Raw genomic sequence first — 13,158 nt, forward strand, 5'->3', positions numbered from 1 at the left:
GTGTGGTGGTGCACACCTGTAGTCCCAACTGACTCAGGAGGCTGAGGTGGGAGGATGGCTTGAACCCAGGCGGTCAAGGCTGCCGTGAGCCACGATCGAACCACCGCACTGCAGCCTGGGCAACAGGGTGAGACCTTGCTGTCTCTAAATAAATAAATAACAGGCACATGGACTCTTCACCTCAGAAAGAACTAGCAGATAAACTGGAAGGATGGGGTCTGGTTTGGGGATAGAGAAGTATTAAGAACAAGTTGACTGGATCAAAGAAAGAGGACGCCTTAAGGATAAAAATATCCAGCTTTTCTTCCTTGAACAATGCAACTGAGAACCATATGGTACACGACTATTTCCTGGAATGAGTAAGTGGAAAGTTAAACAAAACCTTCAAGTATCCCCAGGTGAGATGCATCATCGGGGAAAAAAGGCATGCAAAGGTTTAGATTTAGTTTTCTTTCTTTTTTTTAATTTCCAAGACTCACACCTTCTGCAAGTTTGAATGTATTAACCTAAATCTCACAAGAGCAATGCTCCAAGAACATCCTGTCCCGTGAAACCGTAGGAAAGAGGAGCATCTCGGGTTGGGCTCCCCAGAAGCAGATCCTGAGAGGAGATTCCTGTGCAAATGACTTTTCGGATGTGCACTTAGGGGAAGCCAGGGAGGGAGCAGGGAGCAGAACTGGAAAGTGAAGAGTTGGGCTCCCCAGAAGCAGCTCCTGAGAGGAGGATTCCTGTGCAAATGACTTTTCGGATGTGCACTTAGGGGAAGCCAGGGAGGGAGCAGGGAGCAGAACTGGAAAGTGAAGAGTTGGGCTCCCCAGAAGCAGCTCCTGAGAGGAGGATTCCTGTGCAAATGACTTTTCGGATGTGCACTTAGGGGAAGCCAGGGAGGGAGCAGGGAGCAGAACTGGGAAGTGAAGAAGCCAGGCAAGAAGGTGAACTCAGGCAAAGTCTTGCAGAGGGTTAGGCTGCAGGGAACTCAGGAGCGTAAGTCCTGTTCTGCCATGCAAGGGAGCTGAGGCTTTCAGACTCCTGTAACCATCAGCCACTGGGTAAGGTCACCCTAAGGGGATGCAAATTCCCCTGGCACTTCCAGCTCTCAGGCTGTTACATGGCAGGGAGGCTCGAGCACCCTGAGAACGTGGAAGAAATAAGTCCCCCCAGGCCAACGGACACACAAGAATGGCATAAAGGAAAGAAGCAAATGACTGGGCAACACACAGACATTACCTGCTATGAAGAGCCAAGAGTGGAATTTGAGAGACTCGGTTTTCCCATACAAAATAAGGTTAACTGTCCAGCACCCATCATCAGTAAAACAGGGAAGGTACTAACACCTTCTTCATCGGGTGGTTGTGAGGATTGACTTAGTCAATTGAGGAAGAGCACATCTTACGCTCTCAGAAATACCAGCATCTGTAAATATCTACAAGCAAGTGTAACAGTAATTTCAGCTGGGCCTGTGACTCCAGTTGTTTTGCCAAAAGAAATGTAGTGACCACATATGTATCCAACAATCTCTGAGGTCTCTACCATCTCTCAGCAGTTTGGAGAATGCAAGAGGTAACTTGGACAACTTCTAGGGGGAATTTAAAAAGCATGAACCTGCCAGTCTGAACCGTACACAAAGCATTTCTTTCTAAAAAAAAAAGTCCATCTTGGGTTTGCACGGTGGTTTCTGCCCTGTTCTCAGGCATGCTTGAGGGGAGCTTTCAATGCAGTCCACAATTGCTTATGAGCATCAACCTACCGTGAGGTTAGCCCCACACCGAGCCAACTGTGGACCCATGAGGGAGCCGTTTCTGTGGCATTTAAGTAGCACAAAATGTGACTTATCTCTGGAGAAGACTTTTGAAAATTAGAGGGAATTAGTCATATTTTCCAACGTGGGAATTTTAACAGTTGTGAAATTATGAAGACCTGACTCAACAATTTCAATATTGCAATATGTCACCTAGCTGTCTTGTTACTCAAAATTACATGATTTAGAAGGCAGTGACTTTAAAAAGAACCCAACCAAGGTTGGAAAGAAAAAGTAGATATGCAGACAAAGCAAAGGAAAAATATAAAATTGCTGAACATTTAAGAGCTAAGTTTAACAATTCTGGGCTCATTTAATACAGTTTTTATCTTAAATAGAACATTGAAAGGCATGTTTATCCTCTCAGTGAATTACATGTTAGAAATGCACTCTTTAAACAGTGGGTTTTTTTAAACCTACAATATGGAATCTGAACTGGATTTAACATGTTGCTAAATATTCAAATGGGTCATCCCTTCATACTCCCTTTTGGTAGGTTAAAAAAAGATGAGCAGACTTTCAGGACAAAGATGAGTAAGCCAATTCAAGACCACCTTTGTGCTATAGTTTTTCCAGCCCCTTAATTAGGCTACTCCTCATTAACTACCCTAAATGAGCTACAAATAATGATCAGGTCCTGTCCTTTATATATGAAAATTAGTCTATTAGCAAGCACATGACTGAGTATTTTCCAGGAGCAGTGAAGGGTTTGCACTTTTTCAAGTGCACTCTCTCTAGGCTTCCTTTGTCCTCAAAAGCATACCTTTGCAAGACAGCTAGCCAGGGTGAGAAAGAAGCTAAAAGGCTCTAAAACAGACCATTCTAATGAGCTTGGTCTCATTAACGTTGTGTGATAATTAGGTAACCTAGCCAGAACAAATGCAACACTGGGCAAATTTGAAGACATATAGATAGCTCCATGGAATGTTAAATTCAAAGCTAGAAGTTGGTATTATCCCTTGAAGAACTAAATGATTCGCTGAATAGGACAAGCACTAGAATTTATAATCAGGAACCTTAAGGAAAAGAGAGTGGGGGTTATGGTAAAAGATTGATTGCTACCTACAACTCACCAAATTCCCACATACATTTCCTGACATGTATTTTCTCCTGTTGTAGTAATAGCAATCAAATACGTCATAGGACCCCAGGCTTACTGTAAACAGATAAGAAAGAGTATCTAAATCATCCCAAAGAAGTTTATTCCAATACGTTGACTTCAAAAACTTACCACTCTTCAAGTACTTTCAACAAAATAGTTTTCCTCTAATCGATCTATAAATTAAATGCAATTCCAATCAAAATTCTGGCAGAATTTTGTATGAACTCAACAAATTCATTTAGAAAGCTATCTGAAGAACAAAGCAAGGAAACTTGCTTATCCAGACACTTAAGAAACAACAAAGATTAAGTAATTAAAAAGAAAAAAAAATGGTCTTGGCATTGCCCAAGACAGAGATCAATGGAACAGAACAGGAAGCCTGGAAGCAAACCCAAGTAAATGTGGGAATTTGTTCTGTGGCAGAGATGGCATTATAAATGAGTGAGGAAAGGATGAAGCTTTTTAGGAGCTGATGTTAGGAAAACTTAACATAAAAACGATTATCTACCTCACGGCATATAAAAATTCAACTCTAAATTGATTGAAAACCCACATAGAAAATTAAAACTGTGAAATAAGTATAAAAATATTCTTTAATATTGTGATATTAGGATGTATGGAAAGAGTTTTAAAATAACATTCCAAAAACACAAGGTGAAAAAAAATTGACTACAACAAAATTGAAGACTTTTATCTGATGCAGAATATCAGAAGCAAGATTAACATATAGGTGACAGAATGGGAGAGGAGAATAAAATATCTAAAATAAACTGGAGGTTAATATCAACATTATAAAACAAATTCCTACAAATTAACAACAAAAAATAGAAAGCTCAGTTTTTAAATGTCCAATGTATAATGGGTAATTCACAGAAGGAAGAAACCCAAATAGTTAATAAATACATGAAGAAATACTCAACTTCATCCAACAATAATTGTAGGTAATTAAAACAACCTTATGTCCATTTGGTTGACAAAAATTGTGAACATTGGTAAATAGCAAATGTTAGTGATGATGTTAGCATACAAAAAGTTCTTGCACTGCTGGTGAGAAAAATATTGCTTATGATATATGAGATTATTGTTCAAATAGATTCACTACTTCTCCGCTACTTCCATCAGAGGAGTATATTTCCTCTCCTGATTGGGTTTGGCCATGTGACTCAATGTAGTCTCACAGTAGACACCCCTGTGCACTTCTCTGCTCCTGGACTTAAAACCTATGGGACTTGTTTTGGTCAATAGCATCTTAACAGAAGTGACTTGAGCAGAGGCTCAAAATGTGGTTGCTTGGTTAGGCTTTCTCCCCTATACTTTCGCCATGGCCATGAGAAGAATATGCCCTAGCACAGTTCACCAGTCCGAGGAAGAGGAGAGACACAGGGAACAGATGTGAACCAATCTAAACCTGACCCAGAGCCAAGCCTACCTAAACACCCAGCTGACCCATGGATGTATCACTGATAATAAATTGCTGGGTTTTAAGTCATTTAGTTCTGAGGAAGTTTATTTCACAGCATTCTTTTGACGAGGACTGACTGATACACTAATACAGCATTCATTCAGCACTTAATGAATACAAATAGTATATACATTGTGTAATAGAAACTTCTACACAGTCTTCTCTGATTTTTCCTTGTTGGCAAAGGGTGCCTCCCACTATGGAGTCCTTTAATTCCAGACACTTGCTTCCACAGTCTCTGTTATAATACATGTAAAATGCCAGTCAATGGGACCAAAGAAAGCATCCACTAATGGACTTCTGGCAGAAGTTTTCCTCTGTAATGAAAGAAGATATGTGGGAAGCCTTAACCCTCTTCTTCTACACTGGCTGTGATCATGCCTGTACATGATGTTCAGAGCTGCTACAATCATCTTGTGGCCAGTGGGGAAAATAACACTGACTTATGGAGGATGATAGAACAGAAAGATGAAACTGTCCCAGGTCTTTGGTTACACCACTGAGCTGCTAATGCTTCCTCCAGAATGCTTGTTGCATGAGACAATTTAGGTTCTTACTATTTAAGCCAATTTCAGTAGAAATGCTAAAAGCTTCTTAATTATCCATAATCTCAACTCGTTGTCCTATTAATCTCTACTTCTAGATATGAACAGGCACATCCGTAAGAGGACAGATGTGATTGTTCTCATTACAATATTGTTTTCTGGTATCAAGTTCCTGGAGGTTTCATAAGTGTCCACGCTTGGAACATGGATGAGTAAAATGCCTATGATGAAATGTTAGGTAATAATCAAAAGTAGTAAGCTATACCTAGATAAGAAATTTGAATAAATCTCAAAAACATGGAGTGAAGTAATAAAAGTTAAAACATAGAATAAGATTGATAACACAGTGCCATTTATGTAAATAAAGAATGTAAACACAAGACAACACTAATTTTCCAATGATTCATATATATTTAAGGAAAAGTATTAAAAACATTACAGTGTGTGCTTAAGTGGGATACAAGAATGTTAGCAGGATTGGGCATGAAAAAGAAAAATAATTAATTAAAAATGTGAGTACTTATATTTAGGATAATACATTATCTTAAATATAATCCTAAATGTATTATCCTAAAATGTAGCAACTTTTTTTTATATAGAATTGAGGTCTCTATTTGTTGCCTAGGCTGATCTCAAACTCCTGGCTTCAAGTGATCCTGCCACCTTGACCTCCTGAAGTGCTAAATTATAGGCATGTGCCATCACACCTGGCCTGTAGTAGCTTTGCAACAATAAACATTTATTATCCCAAAGTTTATATGGGTGGGAATCCAGGCATGGCTTAGCTGGAGTTTGTATGGGTTGGGAATCCAGGCATGGCTTAGCTGGATGCTTCTGATTCACGGTCTCTCAGATGACTCCGGTCATGACTGGGCTGCAGTCTCATCTGAAAGTTCACATGACAATCTGAGGATCCATTGTCAAGCTCACTCACGTGGTTAATAGCTGAAGGATTTAGTTCCTTGTGGGCTGTTGGACTCAAGGCCTGAGTTCTTCATGGGTGTTGGTTCCTGGCCATACGAGCCTCTTTATAGGGCAGCCCACAGCACAGCCGCTTGACTCCTCAGAGCAAGTGACAGAGCAGGAGAGTGTGTGCAAGAAGGAAGTCATGGTCTCATGTTTGCTGTATTCAGTTTATTAGAAGCAAGTCACTAGGTCCAGCCCACACTTAAAGGGAGAGTATTACCTGGAGAAATGAGGACCAGGAGGTGGGGACTACTAGGGACCGTCTTAGAAGCTCCCTACCACAGCCCTCAGTGCTATAACCAGTGAGGATCACTTATCACAAACTGAGGGGCATAATCACTTCAACTGGTGTTCCCGTGCTCCAAAAAATGAAAGGCAAACCAGAGGGCAAAAAGAACCAATGTGGCTTTGACTTTTATTTATTTGCAGATCAAGTTCTAGCTAATTAAATAGTTCTTGACAGACTGAAGAGTTATTTGGGACTACATGTTGACTATAGGTATGTAAGTATTAAGAAACAGGGAAAAAAAAATCAGTTTTTTGTGTAGGATTAAATATCAAGAAGCAGAAAGAAAAAAGTGAATATTAGTACTGTTTCTATGAAAACAGCAGCAAATCCGGATTTAATGTGAAAAATACTGTTCTAAACGATAAAACTTTTTGATGTAGATTTGGATAACTCTATAATGGGAGAAAGCTTTTAAGATTCCCTTGTTTAACAGGTGGAGAATCAGAGGTTCACATGGCCAGTGACTTACCTCAGGTCATTGCAGACACCTACCTGGGTTAAGCTACTCTTTACCAAGCAGAATTGCCTGTCAGAGTGAAAATGTGATTATTTGTAGCCTACAAGGGGAATCTAATATGATTATAAATGGGTTAGACTTGACAAAATCTTTCTTCCTTTCCCAGGAAATTCACATCGAAGAGTTCATTGCATTAAATTGTTCTGTATTTAACTTCTGTCTCTGATAACAAGCAAAATTTCAACAACAGCCTCCATTTTCTGTGTAGAACCAGAGAAGAACTTCTTTTGTTTCAATGCTATTTTTCTAAAGCTTTCTCATTCTTTTTATCTGATTCTTTTTAGCTCCTCATCACAGTGTAAGTCCATGAAAAATTAACACCCTGTTCAGCAGGGAAGCTAGCTCCTCTTAAAAGAATGTTCTGGCAAACCCGACACCAGAGCAAGCATCTCCAAGCAGATAGGCCATAGAAAGGTACAGTGTATTCCAGAAACTTCTCCCTAGAGAGTAGGGGTCTCAAGGGCTGAGGCAATTACATTAGACTCATTTTATGTTTCCTCTGCTATCCCTTACTTAGTTGTTTCATATGATAGCACATTTTGAATCTATGAGTTTGCAAAACCCAGGTAAGCCACTATAAAGATGTAGAAACCATTCTACTTTCTTGAACTCCACGGGCAATTAGGGAAAGCTGATGTGTCAAAGTCAGAATTCTACCAACATAATGGCATTTGCAATTGCTGAATACAGTATCTGTGTTCTATGAGTAAGATATAACAAGAAGTTTAAAGCATCTGTGTATATCAGAAAAATGTGCAGTGAGACATGGGAGGAAACGTACTTGCAATGCAGAAGTTCATCAGCGTTGGGAGAATTTTACCCAGAGAACATGGTTGGTGGAGTATTTAATGAAAGGTAAAACTGTGTCTCCTCCTAAAGTTTAAAGTATGATTCTGTTTAGTTTATGCATCAGTTTATTTTTATACACAGTTGTGAATCCCCATTTGGATTAAGATTTTTTACCTGTAAAACTGATAAGTGCTTTCAAATTATGTCACATTATTAAAGAATTACCCTGAGTATAGTAGGTAAGAGTAATCCAACCGCACTTCACTTAGTGAGTTTGATCCTCTGGTTGATTAAGATCACAATTCTCCATTTCTATACCCATTCCTCTTTTGTCCCCCATCCTAGAGATAAGTCGATTTAGCTCACTTCAGATTCATACCTGTTCGGTATCATCTCATAACATCACAAAACCACCAGGCGAATCAACAGCTTCAACCACAGAGATAGACACTGGTTGACCATCAATGGGAAACCCCGTCCAAGTGAATTTGTTTGCTGATGACTTTCACGTCATCTCACCCCTCCATACCAGACCCCACTGGACTCAGCAAGAACTGTCTCTTCCATTTGTGCTCCATCTCTGCTCCAAAGATAGACAGCTCTTACAATCTTAGTCCTCAGCATCAAATTAGATGCCTCATCTCTGTTCACAATTCGTACCTTCCCACCAGCCGCCTCTAAGTCCCATTACCCGACTCCAGCAGTAACACTCAAATTTAGCCTCATCAAAGGTCATAATAGTTTCCATGCCTTAGAATGAATGGAATAAAACATATAGAATCCATGAGTCAGCTTCATACATAAGTGTGCAATATTTATTGTCTCTCAAAATATTTCACAAGTCCACCATCTTTATCCTTGAGTTTTGCAAGTAAATAAAATGAATGAGTATAGGACATTAATTACCATGGGGTGTATGCATTTTTAAAGGCTTTAAAACAACAATGGTATTAATATCTCTTTGATGCAACAGAAGAGCAATCAACAAAACACTAAAAAGGTTCCCATTCTCTCTTTCCAAGGTTGTTCATTAGCTGAGCTAAACTCTCAGAATCAGAGCCAGCCACCCCCATTCTTCTTATGCATATCTCAGTCATTCTACTTAGAAAGAATCCATTCCATTAACCATCAACATTTTAGGAAGCAAAGCATACTATGGCTGCTAAATAAGGTAATACAACCCAGTGCCACACTAATGGAAGTAGAAAGTCCAGAGCCCAAATGGCTCTAGTTTTACCGTGTGTTCTTAGAACAGCATTAGTTAAAGGAAAAACAGCCATTTCAAACACAATTTTAAAAAATAATCCTTTAGTCAAAACTACTCTGGCCTAAATCCACTCTAAATCACTGAGAGATTCAATAGAAACTCAAAGGGAACGGCACGCTAATGGATTCTCCAAAGAAAAACACATTATAATTGAACCGTCCTGTTCCTTGGCACACATAACAGCTGGTCTGACCACACATGTTTGATTCTGGAGCCATATTTTAAGAGGGACAATGACAAACTAGAACACATTCAGAATAGAGCAACCTATTCTGAAAACTATTTCCTATGATAAATGGTTGAAAGGACTGGTGATCTATATTCACCAGTGAGAGAAATGAGAGAACCGCCTGCAATAATGGGAGTGGCTAGCTCGCTGGACTAGAATTACACAAGAATGGCTCAAACCATTAATCAAGTCAAGAGCCTTAATCAAATAAATGCAAATTAAAACAACAGTGAAATACTATTTCCATATCCCCACATCTCAGCAAATTGGGACACACACACACACAAACACACACACACACACACACACACACACACACATAACTTTTTTTCCAATGGAAATGCCTACTGTTTCACTGCGAGGAAGGGTGGGAAAAGCTTTTCTGTTAGTCAGTTTGGAAATAAAATTCAGAAGTCTTAAAATTGTACATACTTTTTACCAAATGTTTTCATAGCTAAGAATTTATCTTAAGAAAATTACCAGAAATGTTTTCAAAGACTTTTGTAAACAAATGTTCATCACAACATTATGCTTATCAAAAAATGAAAAATAAAAAGAAAGGAAAGAGAAACACAGGGGAACACCTAAATATCCAATAAAAACCTCTGGATTTTCTCCACGGATAATTGTATAGTGCTTACAATGTGCCAGTCAATGCCAGATACGTTTTGTTCTTCCTAATTCCCTAATTCCCCACAACAGTCCGATGTGGGGGACACTATTATACCCATTTTACAGATAGGGAAACTGAAGTGCAAATGTGTCACAGACAATACATAGTGGGCCTGAAAGTCCAACACAGGCCTCCTGCCCAGACCCTGCACTCACAACCACATTAGATTGGTTAAAAAGCAATGGGGACTGCATTCACGCTCTCCCCTGGTCTCTTAAAAAAGAAAAAGAAAGAAAAGCAATGCCTGGACAACACGTGGAATACAATTTTTTAAAAATAGCTGAAAGAAAAACGTGATGAACTCACTCGTATCCGTAAGCAAACTCTACCTTTTTCCACTTTTAAGGAAAACTAAGACTACATTTGCCCTTCCGTCTTCTGGCACCTGTCCTCTTCTCCACCATTCCAAAGACCTCACCCCTAGCCCTCCCAGCCCCTGAGCTGGAATTCTTACAGACCAGACTCCCCCACGTAAGCAGCTCAGCTTGCAGCCTCTGACCAGTTTTTGCTCTTTTCTCAACTGCCCTTGTTCCACAGACTAACAGATAAACTAGAAGTAACTAGGAGGCATATTTTTATTTTTACATCCCTCGCAAATAAAGAAAAGTGTTTTTAGGCAAAATAAAAAGTTGAATTTGTAGGGAGCCACCATGCAGGTAGAGACCAATGCAGCCAGCGGTATCTGGAGCAGCCTGGGAGCGTCTGCAAACCCAGTGGGACCCGGGCGCCCAGGAGAGCCAACTCAAAGCATCCTGGGCCAGGAGCTGGAAAGCCAAGCGCGCGAGACCCTGGACTCCTGAGCGCAGCCTCTTCCTACCACGCAAACTACCACAGCCCACTTCAACAAGGCTCCTTCCTACCAGCTCTTGGCCAAAGTCAAGAGCAAGATTGCTTCCAAATAGGATCATCAAACAGAAGATCTTCACAACCGGATAGCAGAGGTGACAGGCAGGAGCATTGGCACCCACCTCCAGCTGGGCATAAAGGATGGCATCCTCCTCTGTTAACTCATCAACAAGCTGCAGGCAGGCCCGGTGAAGAAGGTCAATTAGACCATATTAAACTGGCCTCGGCTGAGAATGTTGGCAACTTTGCTAAAGCTATTCAGGTTTATGGTATGAAGCCACATGACATAGTTAAAGTAAGTGATCTTTTTAGAATGGAAACATGACCTACGTTCAGACTACTCTGGTGGCCTTAATAGGTCTGGCAAGCACAAAAGGACACAACCATGGACATCAGGGTTAAATATGCAGAAAAACAAGATGTTAGGATGAAGGAAAATTAAAAGCTGGATAAACGGTCATTGGATTGCAGATGGGAACCAACAAAGTGCCAGCCAGGCACGTACGTCAGCTTATGGGACTACAGGCATCTTTAGGATCCCAAAATGCAAACTGACAAACCCTTTGACCAGGCCATGATTTGTCTGCAGATGGGCACTAACAAAGCAGAGAGCCAGGCGGGGATGTTAGCACTAGGCAGCAGAAGGGACATCTGCTGTCAGAAGCGAACATTACAGGCAGTAGATCACCACAATTTCTCTACAGATGGGTACCAACAAAGTGGCTTCCCAGAAAGGGATGGGTGTGCATGGGCCTGGGGGGCAAGTATATGGTTGCAAATACTGTGCTACTCTGACAGAATCTATCATTCACAACAGAAACCAAGGAACAGAAACAAACGGTTTGAAAGTCAGTAATAGGGGCCGGGCGCGGTAGCTCACGCCTATAATCCCAGCACTTTGGGAGGCCAAGGCGGGTGGATCATGAGGTCAAGAGATCGAGACCATCCCGGTCAACATGGTGAAACCCTGTCTCTACTAAAAATACAAAAAATTAGCTGGGCATGGTGGCACGTGCCTGTAATCCCAGCTACTCAGGAGGCTGAGGCAGGAGAATTGCCTGAACCCAGGAGGCGGAGGTTGCGGTGAGCCGAGATCGCGCCATTGCACTCCAGCCTGGGTAACAAGAGCGAAACTCCATTTCAAAAAAAAAAAAAAAAAAGTCAGTAATAGTGATTATCACACAGAATACCCAGATGACTAGCATGGTGGGTACCACGGTGACTGCCCTAGACATTACCAATATGGCGACCAAGGCATTGATTACTAGATTCATAGGAAAGAACTCAGTATTTAGTCCACGGTTGTCATTCCATGAGAACCAAGCTAGCCTTGAATAATTTTTTTCTTGTCTTCCTAAAACACTATTAAGCTTATCGTACCTTAAAAAAAATGCCTTGCATGCATTCTTTCCCTTCATCTGCCTCTTCCCTAAATAGTTGCCTTTTCTTGCTGTAATAGTTAAATCCTACAGCATAACCAATAACTAGCATTTGAAATAAAAAGGAATACTGTGAAACGGGAGAACTCTTGCACAGCCAATTCTTCTATTAAAGATCTATGCATTTTACAGTCTTAAACTGGTATTTTCAAACAGTAGGAAACTATTATTTTTGGACAGTTTAGTGTATCTGATTTCTACCTGGAACACGAAACTCGTCCTTATTTCTAAATGTGGTCTTTGCCAATTAAACCTAAGAATCAACATTTTAGAAACTTACATATCAATGTTGCCACCATATTGTTTGCTGATTTTTAAATGAAGTCATGATCAGTGTGCGTTTATGATTATATATGTACTCGTACTCTTCCTTAGCTGACAAGATGTTTTCAGAGTGGTGTCTCTAAAGAAGCATGTATGAAATGGCCTGCAGATACTTAGATCTGGGTGGTGCATTGCTCTTCATGATCTTGCCAGTGTATCAGTGTGGAGCTGCTCTGTATCCTTCAGCTGTTTTGACTGCTGAATGTCTCAGCATGAACTTATCACACTACTTTTTTTTTTTGAGATGGAGTTTCACTCTTGTCGCCCAGGCTGGAGTGCAGTCACGTGATATTGGCTCACTGTAACCTCCACCTCCCAGTTTCAAGCAATTCTCCTGCCTCAGCCTCCTAAGTAGCTGGGATTACAGGTGCGCATCACTACGCCTGGTTAATTTTTTGTATTTCAGGTAGAAACAAGGTTTCACCACGTTAACCAGCCTGGTCTCCAACTCCCAACCTCAAGTGATCCGTCCCCCTCAGCCTCCCAAAGTGCTGGGATTACAGGCATGAGCCACCGTGCCTGGCCCACACTACATTTTTTTATATATAAATTTTGTTTGAACATTCAAAAAATAAAATAATTTAAAATGTTAATCATGAGTTTTCAAATTTTTATTTTAGAATAATTAGGGAAAAATTGGACAATAGATCTAATTACTAAGAGGAAATTTTGCAACTTAGGTTACCCCCCAACACTTTTTCCAATAAAATCAAGTTTTTGTCTTTTTTCCTCTTCATGCTGAATAGTTCCTTGTCATTCTGTAGAGATAAACAAACAAAAAAGTTCTTGCATAAGAAAAACATAAATATAATTCTTCCTTCTTCTGCATTAGAAAATATCCTGTTTACTGGGTGTGGTTGCTCATGCCTATAATCCCAGCATTTTGGGAGGCTAAGGCAAGAGGATTACTGC

The 13,158-nt window shown here is 40.3% G+C and overlaps 1 pseudogene; it reads left to right on the plus strand.

Moving 5' to 3' along the window:
• The first annotated feature begins 4,221 nt into the window (after positions 1–4,221).
• LOC105708715 (calponin-3-like) lies at positions 4,222–11,751 on the plus strand (annotated as a pseudogene).
• The last annotated feature ends 1,407 nt before the right edge of the window (positions 11,752–13,158 follow it).

The sequence above is a fragment of the Aotus nancymaae genome, unplaced genomic scaffold (assembly GCF_030222135.1).
Source record: "Aotus nancymaae isolate 86718 unplaced genomic scaffold, 86718_ANA_hifiasm-v0.15.2.pri h1tg000051l, whole genome shotgun sequence".
Lineage (NCBI taxonomy): Eukaryota > Metazoa > Chordata > Mammalia > Primates > Aotidae > Aotus > Aotus nancymaae.